Here is a 21207-nt window from a genome sequence, read left to right as displayed (position 1 = left end):
TGAATTAGAGCTACAACTACCAGCCTACACCACAGTCGTGCCAAAGTGCTATCTGAGCCGCATCTGCAACCTACACTGCAACTTGTGGCAATGCCAGATTCTTAACCCACTGAGCAAGGCTGGGAATCAAACCCTAATCCTCACAGATACTATGGCAGATTCTTAACCCGCTGAGCCACAACAGGAACTCCAGGTTTGTTTGTTTAAAAAAAAAAAAAAAGTCAAATGAAAAGATGTTGATAAAAGAATTGTAAATTCAAGGAGGTTCAGAGTCAGTGGGGTTTTCCAAGGGAAATATTGACATCAATTGTTAAATTGCTGAGGCATCGGGGAGGTAGAAAGATATGGGAGCTGCTTCTAGAGAAAGTAAAGAAATAAGTCTTTGACCACATTGTGGGTCAAGACACAACCGAGGCACTGATGAGAAAGTGCAGACCTGCCAAGGACTCAGGATGTTCTGACAGGGAAAGGAGGGGAATAGGGAAGAGGAATCTTGGATGAAAATAGGCTTTTGGTTTGTACTTAAAGACGGTGAGTCTCTGGTTGCAGCCCAAAGGCATCCGAGCTCCAGGGATACAAATGGAGGACCATCCAGGTATGGACACAGTGGTTGTTTTGTTTTGTCCTTCTTGCCTTGCTTCCAGACGTCTTTGCTGTCTCCTGCTGCTCACACCTTCACCAAGCCAGCTGTCTGTTGCCGTTTCTCAGTGTTGCTAGAAATTTTCCTTCAATGTTTCTTGGCCTGGAGTTCCCATCACGGCGCAGCAGAAACGAATCCGACTAGGAACCACGATGTTACAGGTTCAATCCCTGGCCTCGATCAGTGGGTTAAGGATCCGGTGGTGCCCTGAGCTGTGGTATAGGTAACAGATGCGGCTTGGATCTGGCATTGCTGTGGCTGTGGCTGTGGTTTAGGCCAGCAGCTTTAGCTCTGATTCAACCCCTAGCATGGGAACCTCCATATGCCACAGGTGCGCCCTAAAAAGACAAAAAAAAAAAAAAATGTTTCTTGGGTTAATAACTTAGGCTCACTCTGTGCCAGTCATGGTTCTAACTGCTGTCTACCTCAAATCTTCACAATATGAATAATCTCCTAAGCTACCAGTGAAGAGTCGTCAGAGAAGAAGTGGCGGTTCTCTCCAGGTGACTTTCCCTCTTGGTCTCACAGATGGATCCCAGGTTCTCCCTGGGCCAGGCCTCTTCCGGAACTGGGCTGGGTGTGGCTGGACTGCAGCTGTGGGGAATATGGAGGAGTTGGAGTCTAAGACTCAGAAGAGGAGAACCAGGGAAAGTCCCAAGTGTCAAGTTTAGGGAAATAGGTGTTGAGCAAGTGTCAGATAGGAAGCCAAGATGGGCATCTGAGAGCAAGCAAGCGGGGCCAGTTTGGGAAGTAGTGCTGGGAAAATTCCCACAGATGCAGAAACTGAAGGGCAAGGGGATCCTAGGAGAGGTGGGGAGGGGTCACTCTGGGATACCTGAGATCCAGAACCTCAGGTGGTGAAGGGCAGCAAGAAAAGAGGCTGGCCCCGGCGTTAGACACAGCAGGAGGCGGAGGTGAAGAAGTCAGGTCTAATTCTGTTTCTCCCCTGCTTCCTCCATCTAAGGCTCTGAGCTCTAAAACTAACCCCCATTTCCCTGAATACGAGATAGGTGGGCAAAAGTATTCAACAGGTCTGCAGCTTAATAATTCTAATTCTAATTTTCCTTTTTTTTTGGTCTTTTCGCCTTTTCTAGGGCTGCTCCTGTGGCATATGGAGGTCCCCAGGCTAGGGGTCTAATCAGAGCTGTGGCCACGGGCCTATGCCAGAGCCACAGCAATGTGGGATCCGAACTGTGTCTGTGACCTACACAGTTCACAGCAACGCCGGATCCTCAACCCACTGAGCAAGGCCAGGGATTGAACCTGCAACCTCATGGTTCCTAGTCAGATTTGTTAACCACTGCGCCACGATGGGAATTCCCTAATTTTCCTTTTTTAAACTCTTTTTTAAGTAACATGTACATATAGCTTGTTTGGTTTTAATTTTTAATTTTTATTTTTTTAATCTTTTTAGGGCCGCACAACACATGGAGGTTCCCAGGCCAGGGGTAAGCGGAGCTATAACCAACAGCCTATGCCAAAGCCACAGCAACATCAGATCTGAGCCGAGTCTACTTCCTACACCACAGCTCACAGCAACTCCAGATCCTTAATCCACTCATTGAGGCCAGGGATCAAGCCCACATCCTCATGGATGCCAATCAGGTTTGTTAACTGCTGAGCCACAATTGGAGCTCCAAGCTTATTTTATTTTCAGTTGAGGCAGATTTAAAAGGCTTACAAGAGGAGTTCCCACTGTGGCACAGTGAGTTAAGAATCCAACTGCAGTGGCTCAGGTTGCTATGGAGGCACGGGTTCAATCCCTGGCCCATGTCCCGGGTGCAGCCATAACAATTTTAAAAAATTTTAAGAAAGGCTACAACAGAAATCCAACAAAATGCCTCTGCCCCTCCTCTCTTCCCACTCTTAACCCACAGAGGCAACTTCTTTGCAGTTACTTCATGTTATGTCATGAGTTGTTTCTCCATTTTTCCAAATAGTGACCTTATATTGTTTTGTTTTCCTTGACTTCAAGGTGAAAAATTCATTATTTTTACTATCATCCCCTCACTCTTCTCATATATTTTATGTCAGTTTTTATTTGTGGTGTGTGTTATGATTACGTTATTATTCATAGCTGAGAGACATGGTTATGATTAAATTTCCTTCTTTTGTAACTTTGTTTTTCCTGTACTTAATAACTACTTTTTTCATTTTCTTACTTTTCTATGTAACTCTTGTTTTTTTAACCAAAAGCTTCTGTGTAGATTTTTTTAAATTATTTTTTATTGAAGTATAGTTGAGTTACAATGCTGTGTTAATTTCTGCTGTGTAGCAAAGTGACTCAGTTATAGACATATATACATTCTTTATAATCTTTTTTGTCTTTTTTTTTTTTTTAGGGCTGCACCCGTGGCATATGGAGGTTCCCAGGCTAGGGGTGTAATCGGAACTGTAGCCGCCGGCCTACACCACAGCCACAGCAACATGGGATCTGAGACACATATGCAACCCACACCACAGCTCATGGCAACGCTGGATCCTTAACCCACTAAGCAAGGCCAGGTATTGAACCCACAACCTCATCATTCCTAGTTGGATTTGTTAGCCACTGCGCCACGATGGGAACTCCTATAATCTTTTCTATTGTGGTTTATCCCAGATACTGAATATAGTTCCATGTGCTATACAGTATGACTTCGGTCTTTATCCATTCTATAAGTAATACATCGCATCTACTAACCCCAAACTCCCAGTCCATCCCACTCCCCCCATCAGCAACCACAAGTCTGTTATCCATGTCTGTTGAGTCTGTTTCTGTTTTGTAAATAGGTTCATTTTTGACATTTTAGATTCAACATATAAGTGATATCATGTGGTATTTGTCTTTCTCTTTCTGACATACTTCACTTAGTATTATAATCTCTACTTGGATCCAAGTTGCTGCAAATGGCAGTATTTTGTTCTTTTTAATGGCTCAGTAGTATTCCATTATATATTTATGTATCACCTCTTCTTTATCCATTCATATGTTGATGGATATTTAGGTTGTTTCCATGTCTTGGCTATTATAAATAGTGCTGCTCTGAATGTACAGCACATGTATATTTTGTGGATTTTGGGGGTCTTTTATCTTTAAAAATTTTTTTTAGTTGATTTACATTGTTGTGTCAACTTCTGCTGACAGCATAGTGACTGTCATATATATATACAAACACACACATACTTTTCCTCGTACTATCTTCCATCGTGTTCTATCCCAAGAGATTGGATACAGTTCCCTGTGCTGTATAGTGGGACCTCATTGCTTCTCTTTTTTTTTTTTTTTTTTTTGTCTTTTTGTCTGTTGTTGTTATTGTTGCTATTTCTTGGGCGGCTCCTGCGGCATATGGAGGTTCCCAGGCTAGGGGTTGAATCAGAGCTGTAGCCGCTGGCCTACGCCAGAGCCACAGCAACGCGGGATCCGAGCTGCGTCTGCAACCTACACCACAGCTCACGGCAACGCCGGATCGTTAACCCACTGAGCAAGGGCAGGGACCGAACCCGCAAGCTCATGGTTCCTAGTCGGATTCGTTAACCACTGCGCCACGACGGGAACTCCGCTTCTCTATTCTAAATGCAATAGCTTGCATCTACCAAACTCAAACTTGCCTTCCATCCCACTTCTTCCCCCTTGGTGGCCACAAATCTGTTTGTTCTATAGATAGGTTCATGTGTGCCATGTTTCAGGTTCTACATATAACTGATATCATATGGTATTTGTCTTTCTCTTTGACTTACTTCACTTGGTATGAGAACCTCTAGTTGCATCCACGTTGCTGCAAATGACATTATTTTGTTCTTTTTTATGGCTGAGTAGTATTCCATTGTGTAGTATATGCACCACATTGTCTTCTTCTTCCCCCCCTCATTTTTGACCATCCCACAGCATATTGAATCCCCGGGCTAGGGATCAGACCCGAGCTTAGCATAACGTTTTCATGATTCATCTATGTTGTAGCATGCCTCAGCAATTTATGTAAAACTTTAATTATGGTTAAATACACACAATAAAATTTACCATCTTAACCTTTTTTTTTCTTTTTAGGGCCACACCTGTGGCATATGGCAGTTTCTGGCTAGGGGTCAAATCGGAGCTGCAGCTGCCAGTTTACACCACAGCCACAGCCACACGGCATCCTAGCCATGTCTGTGGCCTACATTGCAACTTGCAGCAAACACTGGATCCTTAATGCACAGAGCCAGGCAGGGGATGGGACCCACATCGTTGCAGAGACAAGGTCAGGTCCTTAATCCACTGAGCCACAACAGGAACTCCCCATCTTAACCATTTTAAGTGCATAGTGAATAGGGTTAAGTATATTCACACTGTTGTGCATCCAGTCTCCAAAACTCTTCATCTTACAAATCTGAAACTCTATACCTATGAAACATCTCCCTAGTTTACTAAAAATTATTTGTCGTTTATTTGAAATTCAAATGTACCTGGGTGTCCCAAGTTTTAGCCGACAATCCTATTCATTCCACCATGCTTTCTGAGGCCCTTCCCTATGCCACACTCTGGGATCTGCCAGCTCAGTCCTCATGATGGTGCCACCAGGCGAGCTGTTATCATCCCTGCTTTTATTCCCAAGGAACATCATTCCTTGAAAGGTTAAGCAACTTGCTCAGAGTCACACAACCACCCAGGGGCCAAGGAAGATAGAGGAGGCCAGAGTCAAATTGCTGAGGCAGGACCAAACCCAGAGCATTACCCCAAGCATCAGACCGCAGAGTGAGGCTGGTGGCTGCTTTGTCAAAGCCACTCCAGAGAGGACTAGGTGTACTGTCCTACCAGGCTGCATTAGCTCAAAGTACATCAAGTACTCTGAATAAAGTTATGTGGCTCCAAAAGACACATACTCACAAGTAATAATGCAACCTCCTCCTCTCAGAAAACTGTATTAATAAAACAAGCAATCAGGTACCAGAAAATAGTTCTTCAGGGCAACACATTTAAAAATGGATGGGAGGAGTTCCCATCATGGCTCAGTGGTTAAAGAATCCGACTAGGAACCATGAGGTTGGGAATTCAATCCCTGGCCTCTATCAGTGGGTTAAGGATCTACTGTTGTGGTGAGCTGTGGTGTAGGTCACAGACCTGGCTCAGATCTGGTGTGGCTGTGGCTGTGGCTGTGGCTGTGGTGGTAGGCCGGCAGCTGTAGCTCCAATTAGACCCCTAGCCTGGGAACCTCCATATGCCGCGAGTGTGGCCCTAGAAAGCAAAACAAACAAATAAATAAATAAAGCTACCCAATTCATGATACATTGAAAAATAAAAGAGAAAAAAAAAAATGGGTGAAGGGACTCCGGGGAAACTTGTCAAATCAAATATTGCTGAGGCCTCTGCCTTCTTCTAGGATATTCACCTTTCCTTCTTTTTTTTTTTAATTCAAAAAAACTTTTGGCCTCACCCATAGCATCCGAAAATTCCCAGGCCAGGGGTCAAACCCTAGCCACTGCAGCGAAAACACCAGATCCTTAACCCACTCTGCCACAAGGGAACTCCTATTTCTTTTAATTAATTATTTTTCATTTTTGAAATGAGGTGTTTAATTAGCACTAATAAGATGCAGAGATCTTAACGTACAATTCAGTACCTTGGGACAATAGCATACACTCTAACAATGGCCCAAAACAAGGTGTAGACAATTTCCATCCCTCCAGAAAGTTCCCTTGTTCCTCCTTCCAATCATGCCCTTTCCTCTCCACACTGCAACCAAAGCTCTGATTTCTATCACCATAGATGATCCTGTTCCCAAACTTCAGCTAAATTGATTCGTACAGATCATACCCTTTTGTTTCTGGCTTCTTAACATCTTGTGTATGTCGTTGTTGTTTCCTTTTTACAGCTGTACTTGCGGCACATGGAAGTCTCAGGCTAGGAGTTGACCTGTGCTGCAGCTGATCACAATGCTGGCTCTGCACCACCATGAGTGAATCCAGGGATCAAACCTGAATCCTCACGTACGCTCTGTTGGGTTTTAACCCCAATGAGCCACCACATGGACTCCTTGTGTTGTTTTTGATTGAGTTGAAATTCACAAGACATACAAGTAATCATTTTAAAGTGAGCAGTTCAGGAGTTCCCGTGGTGGCTCAGTGGTTAATGAATCCAACTAGGAACCATGAGGTTGTGGGTTCAATCCCTGGCCTTGCTCAGTGGGTTAAGGATCTGGTGTTGCTGTGAGCTGTGGTGTAGGTTGCAGACGCGGCTTGGATCCCGCGATGCTGTGTCTCTGGCGTAGGCCGGTGGCTACAGCTCCGATTAGACCCCTAGCCTGGGAACCTCCATATGCCGCGGGAGCGGCCCTGGAAAAGGCAAAAAGACGGGAAAAAAAAAAAAAAAAGTGAGCAGGTCAGGAGTTTCTGTCATGACTCAGCAGAAACGAATCTGGCTAGTATCCATGAGGCCCCAGGTTCGATCCCTGGCCTCACTCAGTGGGTTAAGGATCTGGTGTTGCCATGAGTTGTGGTATAGGTTGTACACGCGGCTTAGATCTGGCATTGCTATGGCTGTGGTGCAGGCCAGCAGCTACAGCTCCAATTCAACCCCTATCCTGGAAACCTCCATAAGCCGTGGGTGTAGCCCTAAAAAGACAAAAATAAATAAAAATAAAGTGAGCAATTCAATGACATTTGGTCCATTCACCATGTTGTGGAACCACCACCTCTCTCAGGTTCCAAAGCATTTTTGTCCCCCCCCGCCAAAGGAGGCCTCGTCTCCAGTCAGCGCTCACCCTCTGGGTCTTCCCCACCCCACTCCCCAGCACCTGGCCACCACACATCTGCTCTGTGTCTAATCTTTCCTTTTTATGGTTTATCCATCTTCACCTGTCTGGTAAAATCCCCACGTAGAGAGGGGTTATTAAAAAGGGCTCCAAGGCAGGAGGAGGATAGAAGAGACACCAGGTCAAGCAGAATGAAGCCAGATGATCAAATCATGAAGAAGGACAACATTCCTGACACTAGCAAGGGGAAGGCCCTTCTTCCTCTAGAGAAAAAGGCACTGCTCCATCCAGCCTTGAAGGCCATTCTGCCGCTCTCTAGGTGAGTGGTGTTTATTTTCTTATCAACAAAACACAATTCAGGGGCACGGTTGAAAGAGAAAAGCCCCACAGCTGGCTTTCTGTACAAAAGGCATTGACATAAAGACCAAAGTAAATGTTAGCATCCTGGAAAGAGCAGCAGGTGTTTTAAATACAAGAATAGCCTCTGGGGAGAATTGTGACCACCTGCTAAGCAGCATCTACTCAGAATGCATCTGAAATGATCATTAGAGGGCCACTTTCTGACTTCTATGTGCATCTATCATGGGTCTTTTGGCTCGGTCTTTCTTTGCAGGGGATTTCTGGGTAATTTCTGATGTTTTTGTAACCAGATTCTTGCTCACCATTGTGTGCTGAGCATTTAATACCTAATAGGATGCTTGGCACACCGTAGGTGAATACGATTTTGGAGTGAAATAAATGAACAAAGTGTGCTATTGATTGTAAAACTGGAATCATAACATCTGCTGTTTCCCACAACACGGAGTTCAAGGTTTTCGTCTGGTAATTGAGGAAAAACTTGGGCTCAAAGCAGAGGCCTTGGCCCCAGTGACAGAGCTAGTCTATTACTCAGCAGGCTGCCCAGAATGTTTGCAGGTGTTGGGCTGCAGCCCATAGGCCTGCAAGCTTTGCAACTGACCAGCCTCGAGACCGTGACAGAGACAATCCATGGCTTATTGAACAGGGGAACTTACACAAAGGGTCCTGGAGTGATACCCACTGTATACAGCAAACGGCAGGCAGGACATGGCAGCTATATTCCCTACTCCAGGGAGAAGAAAGCTGCCATTTATAGGGGGAACAGACATCAGGTGGGTTCATTAGTTACCAGGGGCTAATGAAGCCCTATAATTAGGAGGATTGGGTGGTCATGAGAGTGGAGCAGCGGCTGTCCAGAGAGCAAGATATCAGCCATCTTGAAGGGCCTGACCATTCACCAGGTCTGTTAACTGAAGGCACCATGTACTTACTGATCCTAGAAGCAAAAGGATCATTGTGTCCAGGAATGGAAAGTTTCCAAAGTTAGTGTTTGCTTAAGGAAAAAAAAAAAAAAAAAAAGGCACAGGCATACCACCTGGGCAGGTTTCCTGTGCCTAAGGCTTCACTGGTTACACCAGGTAGACCCATATCTCAGGATTGTCAGGGGCCGTCACGGAACCGGGGCAGCAGGCCAGACGCTTGGGAGGCAGGCCTGGCACTGGAGCTCCAGGGATTAGCCTGTGGGTCCTGGCCAAGTCCCTTTTTCCTTTCTGTGCCTCAGATAAGCAACAATTAGGGATGTGCCAAGCGCCTGCCAAGTGCTCCGCCCAAAAGGGGAAATTCAGTTAATAATAATTACTAAGTGCAATCACGTAGCTCAGGGGTACACAGGTACAGAGGATCTGGTCCCTGCTTTTTTCTCTGATGGGGTGGCCAACCATTCTGGTTTGCTGGGACTGTCCTGATTTAAGCACTCAAAGTCCTGCCTCCTGGGAAACCCCTCAGTCCTTTGGCCTCCTCTGCACAGTCTCTGTGGCCAGAGGAGACCACACACATGACAGTGCCAACACTATGGGGAGCATGTGGTGCCATGTGTAATACAGATACCTCAGCAGACACCTGACAACTGCCTGGTACCAACCTCATCATAGCCTGTAGCACAAGGACAAAACAACAACACTGATCCTTCCTTATTTAAAAATGAGAGGGAGCTCCCTTGTGGTGTAGTGGGTTAAGGATCTGACATTGTCACTGCTGCAGCTGCAGTGACTGCTCTGGTGCAGGTTTGATCCCTACCCCAGGAACTTCCCCATGCCCTGCACAGCCAAAACAAAACAAAACAAAACAAAAAACAGAATATTTTGTTTATCATGGATTTTTTTGTGCAGTAATTTAGATTTTTTTAAAAAAAATATTGCATCAAAATACAGTTCATCTTTTTTTTTTTTTTTTTTTTCTCTTTAGGGCCATACCTGCAGCATATGGAAGTTTCCAGGTTAGGGGTCGAATTGGAGCTGCAGCTGCCAGCCTACACCACAGCCGCAGCAACGAAAGATCCTTAACTCACTGAGTGAGGCCAGGGATTGAAACCGCATCCTCATGGATGAGTCGGATTCTTAAACTGCTGAGCCACAATAAGGACTCCAAGTTTGTGGGGCCTGCCTTGAACTGTACACCTGAGGCAAGTGCCTCTCTTGCCTCACCCTAGTCCCCACCCTGCAGGGCAGCCTTCACAATGCCTCCAGCATGGCCCTTGAGACCTGGGACCAATCGCATGCCTTCTCTGTCTGATTGTCTTCATTCACATGTAGGGGAGGGTGGACTAGACAGCCCCTCGGGCCCTCCAGGTCCAAGATATGGGGTTTCATGACTAGGTATGGGGAAACTGGGTGGAGCAGGAGACAATGAGTCCCAGTCCGGGAAGAGAAAGGGAAGCTGTCTGCCTCCTCCTACCAGAGAAAGAGGACCAGTAGAAGGTACGGGGTGTGTGTGTGTGTGTGTGTGTGTCAATAGTGCCCGAGAAGGACATTCTTCGTCAGAGGGACTTCAGGTTTGCCCCTAAGCCTTGTCCCTGATTGCATGAGACCCACACAGATGATCCCCTTTACCTAGAGCTACCTGATTGCAAATGTTAACCATGACTGCAAGATACCTTCCCAGCAGCACCTAGATTAGTGTTTGATAGACTAACTGGGTATTAAAACTTAGTCAACTTAACTTATAAAGCTAACTCTAAGAGGAGAAAATTGTTCAGAGAAGTTATGTAAATTATCCGAGATTATCCAGCTGACCACTGTCAAAGCTGCAGCTGGAAACTGCTGTGTGGGACCACAAAGTCCATACTCTCCCACGAGTCTTGCTGGGTCTGAGCTTCCAGAAAAATTCTGAAACATCTGAGGAGATTCCTTATCCTCTGCGTGAAGCTGTTATTTCTGTGTCTTAGCTATTTCTGTGCCTCTTCTCCTGGACAGTTCTTTGAGAAAAGGTCTGTGTGTTAATATAATTGCATTTTCCACAGAACTAGCAAAGAGCCCAGTGTATGCCAAGCATTTAGTGAATATTTGCAGAATTAGGGAATCAGGTCATCTTTCCCAACATGTGTTTCCTAGGTACAGCACTGAACTAAGCTTTAACTCTAAGAGGTTGATGCTAACTTTTTTTTTTTTTTAGTTCAACTTTTGCTTGAATTGAATCTCAGTTTCCCCAATAGCTACAACAAGCCAAAGGAAAGGACTCTGTGGCCAAGGTGGAATATCCTAGAATTCTATGGTGCATTCCGACTCTGATTTCTTGACAACCCTATAAGATGGGTCCTACTACTATTCTTGGATGAATAATAGAAAAACAGAGGCTCTGAAAAGTTACAGACCTGTCTAGGGTTACAGTGTTTGTAAGTAGTGAAGCTCACACTTGAACCCAGGCAGTGAATTCTACCCTCTACTGTCTACCCAAGAGGTCTCACTGCCCAAGGCAAACTAGCCTCTGCAACCAGATTCCTGTGACATGCAGTTGATTTACTCCACTTCCAAATGAGAAACAGAGAAGCCACCTGTTAATAAAGGCAGCACCAGGACCAGTGGTCAGGAACCCTGGCTTCTGGCTCTCGGCTCCTGGCTCCCATCCTGCAGACACCTTCTTCTGTTTGCCTCTCAAAGTGAGGCCTCACTGGGAACTCTGCATGCCCTGCCTGGGCCTCCAGCTGCTGTTTACTCAGCTAGGTGTGGGCTCTGCCTGGCTCCCAGTCTGCTGTTTGCACAGTAAATGTCACCCAGTCTATTCCCCCACTCAAGGACAGGAACAGAGACTGAAAGGAGCATTCCTTTGCTGGTTTCAGACACCTTGAGTTAAGTTTTCAGTTTCTATCTAATGAAATGCAAATCACTATGGTGGGGGTCATCTCAGAAGCATCTTGTCCTAAAAGTGATAGGCCAGGCCTGGGACCTTTCCATGTCTGTGCAACCTCCAGGAAACCAGACTGAAGTCACAGGGATTTACGTTTCAATCTCACTTCCACCACGGGATAGTTGCAGGACCTTGGGCTTAACCTCTCAGAGCCCCATGTTCCTCCTTTGAGAAATGGAGCCAATTCCTACCTTGCAGAAATAAAAGAGAGAGAAGATGCCAAGCACTTTGCACCATGAGCCTGGCAAATGTCCCATACTTGTTAGCTAATGTTCCTTATAATGACTTCTTTCATACATCTTCATGCTGGTTTCTTTGAAAATAAGGGGAGCTTTACAAGCAAGGAGGACACAACAAGGCTTTCTGCTCTTAGTTACTCTGATTTCCTATTACCTGGCTTCTTCCAGAAAAAGCTTCCAAGAACTTTTAGACTCAGAGTAAACAAACAAGGGAGATTTTAATCAGTAAAACAGATGTGCAGATTACATCTTTCTCAGGAAGGCCGCTGCCTACAGCTCCAAGCAAATCCACTCAATCAGTAACTTTACCTCCCCGATCGATTTCCAACCAGCAGTTCCTGTTTTTGAACCAGGATATGCAAACAAGAGCACTTACTGGAAGGGAGGGTTCAGGGCCTCTCAGATTTCGTCAGCTGCCCACTCTCCCAGGAGAGCAGGTGGGACCAGTCTAGCCAGCAGCCAAAGCCTGAAGGCAAACTCCACATTTCAAGGTCTACAGGGCCTCTTCCTTTTGAGTTTTTTATTTCAATGGGATACACAGAAGAAATGCCAAGGAGGAAACAGGGTGGATTTACAGTTGCCAAGCCAAGTGGGGTACGGGGGAAAAAAAACAAGATGAAGTGGAAAAGGTCAGCTACCTCACTGTGCAAAGTGAGGAGGTGGGGGAGAGCTACAGCCGGGCCACAGCCTCAGCTCTTAGAACCCTGGGTTCCCAGCCCACTTCCTGACCCCAAGAGATAACCTCTCCCTGGGCCTCCAAGGGGAAGCGACAACATCACCCAAGCTCAGGCACCTGGAGTCCCTTCAGGTTTCTTTAGGGAGAGAAGCAGAGAGAGGAACGGGGGAGAGGGTGTGAAGAATTTAAAGCCAAACAAGCGAAGTGTGGGCATGGGAGGGAAATCCTCCCTCTCTCTCTTTCTCCTCCCTTCATTTTTAGAGAAAAGCTCTTGGTTAAAACAAAAATATTAAGGAAGTCTTGAAGGGGGCTAAGGATGAGGGTAGGCAAAGGACAAGGGATGTTCCAGGAAGTTGAAATAAGTTTACAGAAATCCAGGATCTTTTTATCCACTTAGTCTCCGGAAAAGTAGCAGGTGTTAAAGGTTGAATATATATGTTAGTTTCAGGTCTTTTTTAGCACCCGATGAGCTATTTACTGCTTTCTAGAGATTCTAGGGCAAGAGCCAGGTGGCAAGTAGCCTCTCTAGTGTGGAGAAGGGACAGCGGGAAACATAAAGCTCAATCCTGTGCAAACTCCTACTCATTCTTCAAAGCCCTCACAAACACTGCCTCCTCTATGAAGCCTTTCCTATGGCCTTCGCTCCTCAGTACCACCCTTAAGAGCTGGTTACAGTTAAACTGCATTAGAATTATTTATTGTCTCTCTCCTCTTTTAGATGCTGGTCCCTGAGAAAAGATAAAGGTAGCACAGAGTTCAGGATGAATGAATGACTTCAAATCAAGGTTTTCTGGCTGTGGTTTTGACCATGATCTTTGGAAATATCAGTTTATTTCACGTGTACACACACATTTTTTATAAAATCGTTCAATGCAAATGGTTGAGCACAGGTGAAGGGGGGAAGTTACCCAGTGGCCTAGTGGGTTAAGGATCCAGCATTGTCACTGCTGTGGCTCTGGTCACTGCTGGGGTGCAGGTTCCGTCCCTGGCCTGGGAATTTCTGCATGCTGCAGATGCAGCCAAAAAAAAAAAAAAAAAAAAAAAAAATTAGAGGAGTTCCTTTAGAAAACCGCTTTTAATTTCCCCATCAAATTTTTAAGTAAAACTTAGATAATCCTCTTCCTGTAAGCCTGAACAATTTTTGATGAAACATGTCAATTGAGAAATGTTTATTCCCATCCAAGTCCTTTCGAGTCTGGCTATCTTTTCTTCCCCTTTCTCTGTTCCAGAATTTAAGAAAGATTTAGATTCATTTGCCCCTTCAGTTGTAAAGTAGCCTGGTCACCTAGGACTCCTGCCCCCAGACTGTATCTCTGGGATGTCAGAGAATCGGCACCTGTCCCTGGACAGAGCTGCCCTGGGTGGTGTCTGAGGCTGGTCTAAGTAGAAAATGCAATCACTGGTCGCAAGCAGGGATAGGGTCCATGAAGCAGGAGATATATCACAGTGAAGCACACCCGGTGAGTTTTCCCCAGTGGCTCCCTCCCTCAACCAAAGAACAAAATGCATTTATCCATCACACAGACCGTGACCTCCCATGAGATTCCAGGGGTGGGATTTGGATTATGCCACACGTGGGGACAAGTGGCTTGTGGGAGCCATCCTACACAGACCAGGTGAGCCAGGCTGCGGGGTCGGAGGTGGAGGGGGGTTGGGAAAGAAGAGGTTGGGGTCTGCAATTTTAAAAAGGGACCTTAGGGGTTCTCTTGTGGTGTAGCGGGATAAGGATCCTGCATTGTCACTGCAGCAGCTGAGGTCACTGCTGTGGCATGGGTTCAGTCCCTGGCCAGGGAAATCCCACATGCTGGGAGCAAGGCCAACTAAATGAATAGATAAAAAGGGACCCTATTGGTTTGTACGAAATACAATCATTTTGCATTTGAACACAAGTTGTATCTTCCAGCCTAGACTTCTGAGAACTGTGGAAGTTCTTGGCTAGCAAATATCAAAAGATGGGAGGAAAGGAGTTCCCTAGTGGCTCACTAGGTATTGTCACTGCTGTGGCTCGCTGCAGCCGTGGCACAGATTCGATCCCTGCGCCCTGGAACTTCCGCATGCCATGGGTGTGGCCAAAAAGAACAACAACAACAACAAAAAATGGAAGGGAGAAAGACTAATGGGAAACTAGGAAGAATGCAGGAATGGCACTTGGCAGTGAGGTGGATCATCCTTGGTAACATGGATCATCCTTGGTAACAATCACACTTATCACGCATTGCCTGCTTCTTGGTGTCATGAACTGTGTTTAATATATTATCTTGGTCAGTGCTTGATTCTCATTTTACCAACAGGGGAACTGAGGGTCAGAGGGGTTAAGTAACTTGTCCGAGGTTCCCTAACTAGTACGTGTTTGAAAACCTGTCCAGTGTCTGTACATCACAAGCCTAGGGTCCTAGTCCCCAGGTTGTAAGGACCGTTCTTACAGTGGAAGCTGCATGGTCTCTAATCTCAGTACTCTTGGAACCAATCATAATTCCACTCCCTCCTCTACTCCAAAAGCTTTTCTCTCCTCCTATCTCCTTTATCACCAAACCAGACTTTGGTCTATATTTTACCCATCTGGCTCTTGCAACGACATAAATTCCTGTTTTCATAAAAAATAAATAAAATTTTAAAAAATGTTTCTGAGAGAACAGAAAATGTACAGCTTGCTGTCTTTCCCTGCAGGAATATCAGATGTACAAAGTCAGCTATAAATAAAAGGGGATTTAATTTTTTGTTTGTTTAGGGCCGCACCCACTGCATATGGAAGTTCCCAGGCTAAGGGTCACATCAGAGCTGCAGCTGCCAGCCTACACCTTAGCCACAGCCACACCAGATCCAAGCTGATTCGGTGACCTACACCACAGCTCACGGCAACGCTGAATCCCTGACTTACTGAACAAGGGGAGGGATTGAACCCGCATCCTCGTGGATACTAGGTGGATTTGTTTCCGATGTGCCACGAAGGGAACTCCTGGATTTTTTTTTTTTTTTTAATGTTGAGAATCTCTGGGCCATTCTTAGGATATACAGTCTCTTATGAGCTAGGTTTCAAAAAAACTCACAGAATCATCTAAAGGCAAAGCCACCTCACCAAAGAGGGAGGGATTTGGTTGCTGTTATTTTGTAGTCAGCCTCTGAGTTCATATATGTCTGGGAAGAATGAACTTGAGTAAATCTAGCTCTTCAAATAAATATTATTTACTGAAATTGGTCAGGAAACATTTTTGCCAAAATGTTTGTACCATACAGAAGATAAGTAATCAAAACCAAGGCAGGATCCTGGAACAGAAAACAGGTATTGAGAGAGAAACAGCTGAAATCCAAATAAAGTCTCAAGTGCGGTCAATAGTACCGCATCAGTGTTGGTTTCTGAGTTTTTACAAATGTACCAATGGAAGCATAGGCTGATAACACTGGGGAAACTAGAACCAGGTGGGGGAATGGGGTGGCAGGTAGGAATTCTTTGCCCTGGCTTTGCAAATTTTCTGTCAACCTAAAATTAAGTCCCCAAAAAAGTTTATTAAAAAAATTTCAAAACCAGGAGTTCCTGTCATGGCGCAGTGGATACGAATCTGACTAGGAACCATGAGGTTTCAGGTTCGATCCCTGGCCTGGCTCAGTGGGTTAAGGAGCCGGTGTTGTCGTGAGCTGTGGTACAGATGTGGCTCAGATCTGGCATTGCTGTGGCTGTGGTATAGGCCGTCAGCAACAGCTCTGATTAGACCCCTAGCTTAGGAACCTCCATATGCCACTGGCGCAGCCCTAAAAAGACAAAAGACAGAAAAAAAATTTTTTTAAATTTCAAAGCCACAACATTGATATTTATACCCCTAGTACTAATGAAGGGGGCCTGCAGTGCTTGAACTCCTTTCAAGCGAGATAAAAATGTGCTTCTCTTGCCTCCTTTGAACTTTGGTGTCAATAACAGTACTGACAATGGAGAGTTTGTGCTTTCTTTAAAGAGACAACGCCAAATGTTGAGCCATTTACTGCTCTGGGTCAAAGCCAAGTACAAAAGAGAGTCATGCAATATCTTTTTACTTTCCAAACGAACTTTTTCCTTTTGTTGCTGTGCCCTTTTAGGCTTTGTTTAATTTACTGAGCAAATGAACTGTAGCGTTTTGCAGAAGCCAAAGGAGTCTTAAATTTCTTAGAACCCTAATACACACAAAAGAACTTCAAGAAGGGTTGTAACTCTTCTCCAGAAAGGGGGGTGGGCAGCTGCAGAATTGAAGGAAACAGCCGTCAACATGACCAAGAGGATTTCCTGCCCATATCTTTGGCATCTCAATGTTACTCAAACGATTCATAAATGTGCGCCTTTAAAAAAGATACTCATGAAATTAAAAGTACTAGAATCACTAGTCCTAGCAAACCAAATAACGTCATCCATTTCTTAAGGATAATGAATAACTGGGCATCCAGAGCAGGTTCTTAGTTGTGACAAATGTACAACTGTCAAGTAAAAGGACAGTATTAGGGGACATTGGAACTGGGTGAGGGGTATATGTAGCACTTTCTGCAAGATTAAGATGCAACCTTGATTCCATTAGGAAATAAAAATTATCGTATGTAGACCTTTGCTCTTCACTCTTACCTGTATTATTTGAGGGTTTTTGGTTTTGTTTTTGTCTTTTTAGGGCTACACCCATGACATGTGGAGGTTCTCAGGCTAGGGGCTGAACTGGAGTTGTAGCTGCCGGCCTACACGATAACCACAGCAACACCAGTTCCGAGCTCTATCTGAGACCTACACCACAGCTCACAACAATGCTGGATCCTTAACACACTAAGTGAGGCCAGGGATCGAACCTTCGTCCTCATAGATACTGGTCAGATTCGTTTCCACTGAGCCACAATGGGAACTCCTCCTTTTCCATTTTCATTGGTGTTTAGAACAATGAGCAACATAGAGCTTTCTTGCTAGAATTTCTCTCTTGACTACAGCAGGGGAGCCTATAAAAATGACACCAGGCAAAGGCATGGGACACTTGAGTCTTTAAGAGTGAGTGTCAAAATCATGGCATCAGAGTTCCCTGGAGGTATGACGGTTGGGGGTTTGGTGTTGTAACTGCTGTGGCATGGATTTAATCCTTGACCTGGGAATTTCTTCATGCCATGGATGTGGGAAAAAAAAAATCACGGCATCAAGGAATCAGGAATCCTGAATTCCTTTCCCATTCTTCTCTTGCACCATTTAAAAATCTATTTAGTCAGTAAACAGGGAGATCACAAAGATGAGTCAGGCACAGTCCCGGCCTTCAAGGAGCTTACGGTCCAGGCAGGTGAACTTGAATTGCCGAGTGTCACAGATGTGCTGCTGAAAGTCTGTGCAGAGGCACAATGGGGTGATGTTTGACACAAGTTTAGAGCAATGGTCCTCAAATGAGGGAGATTTCGGTTCCCAGGGACATCTGGCAATGTCTGGCGACAGTTTTGGTTGTCACATCTGGGAAGAGGGGGAGTGCTAGTGACATCTAATGGGTAGAGACCTAGGATGCCACTAAATTCTACAATGCACCGAACAGCCACCCACCCCACAACAAAGAACTGTCCAGTCCCATGTGTCAGTAATGCTGAGGTTGAGAAACTATGGTTTAAACTGAGAGATGAACAGGGGTTTCCTGGGCATAGTCCAGGGAAAGGACATTCCAGGAAAATGGTAGGACTAGAGTATGGGACAGACAGATAAGCTGGAAAAGTAATTCGATAGCCTTAAGCTAATTCTTTTGTCCCTTTGAACCTCAACTTTTCCGGCCACACAACAGCGATGCTGTAATGCTAAATGACTCATCTCTTCTGGTATCAGAAGAAAATGTCACTGATAAAAATTATGCCCCTGGGACCCACCTACTTTCAGTTGTTGTACTTAAGCACAGTTGTTCCTCAGCGGTACCAGTAACCCATTCATGAGGAAAACAAAGACAGCATTTGGAAAATCTAACTTGGGGCACTGTGGTAGGTAAGCGCCTGTAAAAGTGAGGATGGTGTTGTATGGCATGTGATACAAACCGAGCCGCTATGATATTTCTCTTCCTCGTGGAACTTGGGATCTGGAAGTGGGCAGTCCAGAGTTAGGTCAGGGCTAGATGTTCTTTCCATGATGCTATCAGGAACCTAGACTCTTCTTTCCCCTCTGACATCCTTAGCTTGTGGCCTCCTTCCTCACGCTTGTAAGACGGCTGCTGAACCTTCTCCATCTTTCCAACTTCCATCAGTATTCCAGGCAAGAAGCAGCTTTGCCTGGAGGAAAGGCAAAAAGCGAAAGGCATCCCAGTGGAGTCCTCTCCATTTAACAGACTTGCCTGGAATGCTCTCTGCCTAGAACTTCCATTTATACATTGGTCTGAATTTCATTCTACAGCTACTCCTAGTTCCAAGGGAATCCAGAAGCTGAGTGTTTTCAACTAGGCACCCTGAATGAAATTATTTTTTTTAATAAAGAAGAAAAGTAGAATAGAGGCTATGTAACTAGAAATATTGCCTTAGACCTTAAGTTGAGCCCATTCCAGTCTTTAGTAATGAGTCCAAAATAGACCAACCTTGTGCTGAATTCTGCTTTCAAGACAATGGCATCATTTAGCAATCTTCCAGAGTAATTCAAAAAATGTTCTGGGAATTCCCCCTGTGGCACAGTAGGTTAAGAACCTGACTCCAGTGGCTCAGGTTGCTGTGGAGGTGTGAATTTGAGCCCTGGCCTTGCACAGTGGGTTCTGTCTTTTAAAGCATATTATAGATAATATAACAGCTTAATAATCACTTTAAAATATATTTATTGAATGTCTAATATGTACTCAGCAGTATACTAAACACGAAGAAGTACAACACATGCTTCTGTTTCTAATGAGCTTGTTGAAATCCAGCTAGAGAAAACACAACATGAACAAATGAAAAGTTGGATAACAATGAGAGTTAAATAACCATTAGCACTAGCAGTATAAGAAAGCCTTGCATGGCTAGTGGGAATGTCAAATGATAAAACCATTTTGGAAAACTGGCAGTTTCTAAAAATGTTAAACATACACCTACCATCTGATCCCACAGTTTCACCATATGTGGCATATAACCCCAATCTAGGGGTCAAATCAGAGCTGCAGCTGCTGCCCTACACCACAGCAACAGAAATGTGATATCTGAGCACCTCTGCAACTGACACCACAGCTCAAGGAAACACCAGATCCTTACCCACCGAGTGGGGCCAGGGATGGAAACTGCGTCCTCAGGGCTACAACTTGGGTTCATTACCACTGAGCCATAGCAAAATGTCCAAAAATTTTTTTCACAAAGATTTTTACACAAATGCTCACAGCAGCTTCATTCACAAATGTGGAAACTTGCAAACAATTCCATGTTTAAACCCTAAAGCACATGGCCAATCTCACTCTACAAGAGTAAACTGGAATCAAATGTCGTGAATGTTTCTCTTTTGAAAAAAGCACATGTTCTTGGGGGGTAGGAAATTTCTCTAGGAGATCAATTGTTAACTGTGCTATTCACATCTTCTGTTTGTTCCATTGGTTGATTCTGAGAGAGGTGTATTCCTCTTCCACTGTTAATTGTGGGTCTGTCATATTCACTATTTATTCTCAGTTTTTGTTTTATACATTTCAAAATTATGATACTATGTTTGTAAAATACATGACTCATAACCTGTGCCTTTAATCAACATGAAACACCTTTATGTTTTTGTAATGCTTTTGTCTTAAATTCTATTTTGTCTGATATGTTTGCTTTCTGTAAACATTTGCCTAGGAAGCCACTTTCCATTCCTTTTTTTTCTTTTTTTAAAAAATTTTTGGCCACGCCTGCAGCATGCAGGAAGTTCCCAGGCCAGGGATCAAACCAGTGACAACACCAGGTCCTTAAACCTCTGCGTCACCAGGGAACTCCCAGGATAAACTTTAAAAAAAAAGTGACTATCCAAAAAATTTTGGGAGGAGTTCCTCTTGTGGCGCAGCAGAAATAAATCCTACTAGTATCCCTGAGGATGCTGTTTCAATCCCTGGCTTCGCTCAGTGGGTCAGGGATCTGGCACTGCCGTGAGCTGTGGTATGGATCAGATTTGGCTTGGATCCTGAATTGTTGTGGCTGTGGCTGGCAGCTGCAGCTCTGATTCAGCCCCTAGCCTGGGAACTTCCATATGCCATGGGTGCAGCCCTAAAAAGAAAAAAAAAAAATTCTGGGCCTAAATTCACTGTATATGCACATATCCTGTGTACGTGTGTATATCATAATATGTATCTTAGGTTCTTTTCAAGGTTACTTTAAGATATTAAATACAGGTCCCCGTACTACATAGTAAATCCCTGTTGTCTATTTTATGTATAGTAGTGTGCACCTATTGATCCCATACAGACTTTTGTCTCAATGTAATATAGCTTAAAAGTCTATTAACGATTATGCTACCTTGCATACAAATATACACATTCAAGTATGTTAAAACTTTCTTCAAACTATAGAAAAGACATTCTGCATGGAGCTATCATAACAAAATCAGCACAAATTTGATTATTATTATTATTATTTTTGCCACTGCATTGACAATGCCAGGAGCTTTACCTGCTGAACTACAAGAGAACTCCAATTTTTTTTTTTCCCCAGGGCCGCACATGCGGCATATAGAAGTTCCCAGGATAAGGGTTGAATCACAGCTGCAGCTGCCAGCCTATGCCACAGCCACAGCAACACTGGATCTGAGCCAGTGTGGACCTACTGCTCATAGTACAGTACCTATACTACAGCTATACCACAGCTCAT

The 21207-nt window shown here is 44.6% G+C and overlaps 1 long non-coding RNA gene across 1 annotated transcript; it reads left to right on the top strand.

Annotated features, from left to right (window-relative positions):
• Positions 201-20303, top strand: LOC110256860. Its single transcript, XR_002338909.1, has 3 exons — positions 201-595; positions 7478-7669; positions 19495-20303. It is a non-coding gene; the product is annotated as an uncharacterized LOC110256860 (long non-coding RNA).

The sequence above is a fragment of the Sus scrofa genome, chromosome 14, assembly GCF_000003025.6.
Source record: "Sus scrofa isolate TJ Tabasco breed Duroc chromosome 14, Sscrofa11.1, whole genome shotgun sequence".
NCBI classification, from domain to species: Eukaryota; Metazoa; Chordata; class Mammalia; order Artiodactyla; family Suidae; genus Sus; species Sus scrofa.
This window is presented reverse-complemented; position numbering and strand designations above follow the sequence as displayed.